Raw genomic sequence first — 3,087 nt, 5'->3', positions numbered from 1 at the left:
CGGAAACATTAATTGTTTAAAGTGAGAAAGAGCAACGCAAACCCCAGACTCACTCTCTCACCTAAGTACAATATAATAATAATAATGATATAATAATCATAATAATAGCTCGTCCGTCAATGTCTGACGACGACCAATACATCTGCAGAGGAGAATGTTTCTCCAGAAATAGAAGAATTAACATTTTTAGGAATTTAAAGCTTAAGATGACTTGTAGCTTCAACTGTGGCCGATAAGACCAATGTTGGCAGTTAACAAAATTGCCACATTATGAACATTTAAAACCTCTACTTCCACCTGTGAATGTGGGCAGTTTGGGGGATTCTCTCTTGGTTTCAGAATTTCTTATTCGTGAAGCCTCATCATGATTTGCTGCCCACTGTGACTGCTGCTCTCCTGCTTAGTCTGTCAGGAGCAAGACTCTCCCATGTCGAAGGATTTATGATAAAATCCTTCAAAGACATATTCAGGGTGTCTTTGTCGAGCTTTTTTTTTTTTAGGAGAACCAACCTTGCGATTCCCCGAGCTCTGTTTAGAACAGAGCATTGCCTTTTGGGATTCTGAAATCAGGCATTCTTACGATATGGCCAGCCCATAGAAGTTGAGTCCTCTTTGAGCTCCTCAGAAAACAGAGTCTCGGAGCCTGCGACCACCGAACTCACCCGTCGCCCGAAAGAATTTGATGGGGATGGACGGCAAAAAAGAAGGAAATTATAAATGTTAAAAAAAGAACAGAATTCTTACTAGCGGAAACATTAATTGTTTAAAGTGAGAAAGAGCAGCACAAATATAAGACTCAATCTCTCGCTTAGGTACAATGTTTCTGATAGCAAGATAAAGACAAGACCATCAGATTAGTATCTAGGTGCAGGAGGTTGTCAGAATGCCATCTTTACTGAAGGGCAGACTGCCTAGAGGTACCACCAGAGTCTCACAGTCCAAGCAAAGTAGGGTTTGTTTGTTTGTTTTAGTAGAGGTTTTATGGCGCTCGCAACTGCATAAGGTCATAAGAGGGCCAAGGGGTGGATGTCAACAGAGAAGTCCTTAGCGGGAATCAGACTTACTCTGCTCACCTCTTTAGCCTCTACAGCACAAGGTCTGCTTCTACTATCAAGGCACCCCGGAAATAATGGGTCACAAGAGTGTGACAAACATACAAAAGAAGTAGAGGAAAATGACGATAGCAAGGATAAGGAAAGAAAAAGCCACAGTTCCCTGTTGCAGTTCAGGCACAGTTATGAGCATGACATTGAGGAATCAGCCCATTTACAATTTTACTGTGCATAAGAACATATTAATGTTCCCCCCTTTGGGAATGGCCTAAAGGCACTCCAATGCACCGCCCCGGGGGATGTAAGTAGGATTTGAGGATCTGGGCCAAGAACACCATGCTCTGCGGTTGCCCCACGCTGCAGCAACTCGGCCAGTATGATGAAAAAAAATGGAGATGCCGGGGATCGAACCCGGGGCCTCTCACATGCGAAGCGAGCGCTCTACCACTGAGCCACATCCCCGCTACAAGAACATACTTCGTATTAATTATCACAAGTGTTAGGATAACATAATTGTAAAAATCATTATTATGATCCTTGATGAATTCGAAACGGGTTGAGAGTTGAGCATACGTACATATTTGTTTGATGTCCACTTTTTAAAAAGAAATTCAGTTTTGTTTAAAACCACCCTGTAGATTCTATTTCTCTCATTTTTTGTAAGGTGTTCCAAAAGAACATGGATTTTAACTTGGGAATTCTTGACTTAGTGATTAGAGTTGATGACTCCTGCAGCTGTCTCGATGGAATGTGGAGGTTCAGCTATTCGCTTCAATGTTAATGACGGTGCTTTGCCGTTTAACATAATATCATTATGACAAAGAGTGGACAATTTGTACGTGATACCCTGTTTAACTGGAAGCCGGTGGAGATATTCAAAGAGCTGTTCTGCTTAGCCTCTTTTTTTATCTTTGGACTAACTGGGCAGCGTTATTCTGAATAACCTAAGATTAATTTGGTCGCTTTTAAGCACAAAGGGGCTATCCCAAAAATGCTGTTTTAAGAAAATCGAAGGTTAAGTTTTCGCCCCTTGTTCAGTTTTTTTTGGGGGGGGGTTTAAGACAAGGGGAGTTTTCTCTATAAACAAACAAATAAACACACCAATGAAACCAAACTTCTCGTATTGGTAGGGCCAAGATTTCTGGAAACTCCTAAAATCTGGGTTACCCGGCTTGTCCTTTAAAAGCGACCATTTGTTTTGTCAATGTTTCTGCGTACCAGGTACAGTCTGTTGCTGCTGCTCTTACTGCTGAATGTGTTCTTGTTGCTGATTGTGTGCTGTTGTTGTTATTACTGTTATTGTTGCTGCTGTTGTTATGCGTTCTGTTGCTGTTTCTATTGCTGGTGGTGGTGGTGGTGTGGTGGTGTCGCTTTCGTAGCCGTTAATTAAAATATGACGCTTTACCAAGTCCACAAAGGAATCCTTTGTTGAAGACTGTAGTAGAAGTGTTTCTCTCGTCAGGACATTAAGCTCACAAGATCTTCTCAACAAAGGACAAGAGAAAATACTTCACGTATTTACTTAAGACCCCCACCAAGATTCACCAAGTTCCCAACCTACTGCGCCACAAAGGCCGACCATCTATCACGGGGGAACGCACCAAAAGGCACAAAGAGTGGCGCACACACCAAGCCTGCTAGCCCTTCTCTTTTATCATAGGCGGGATCAAAAGGCAGACCTGGCTGTAAAAAGGCCAAGAACTGCGCACGGCGGCAAAACGGCGATGTCTCTCCAAATTGCACCGAGGACAGCACAAGTTTATGTTGAATAAATGGAGGGATTTATGCACTTACCTATTAGGACGTAGTTACTGATTTATTTAAGGTGGTGCTGTTTTTCCTTTTTGAACTACAAATTAAATAACGGGGCGGAATATGAAAGCGTGTAGCCGTAGTCTTCAAGAGCGACATTTGTGGTGTCTTCCGTCAGAATCTATTATTTATAATCTCCCTTCCCAAACCCTGATCCCCATCCCCGCCCATCCTAAATCGTTATCCTTCTCGTCCCTGCCCCCTTATCCCTGCCCCCCCCCCC

General features: G+C 42.8%; 1 non-coding gene across 1 annotated transcript; it reads right to left on the bottom strand.

Moving 5' to 3' along the window:
* Positions 1-1,442: 1,442 nt before the first annotated feature.
* On the bottom strand, positions 1,443-1,514 carry TRNAA-CGC. The gene has a single exon. It is a non-coding gene; the product is annotated as a tRNA-Ala (tRNA).
* Between the last annotated feature and the right edge of the window lie 1,573 nt (positions 1,515-3,087).

This window comes from Aplysia californica, unplaced genomic scaffold (assembly GCF_000002075.1).
Source record: "Aplysia californica isolate F4 #8 unplaced genomic scaffold, AplCal3.0 scaffold00237, whole genome shotgun sequence".
Taxonomy (NCBI): domain Eukaryota; kingdom Metazoa; phylum Mollusca; class Gastropoda; order Aplysiida; family Aplysiidae; genus Aplysia; species Aplysia californica.
This window is presented reverse-complemented; position numbering and strand designations above follow the sequence as displayed.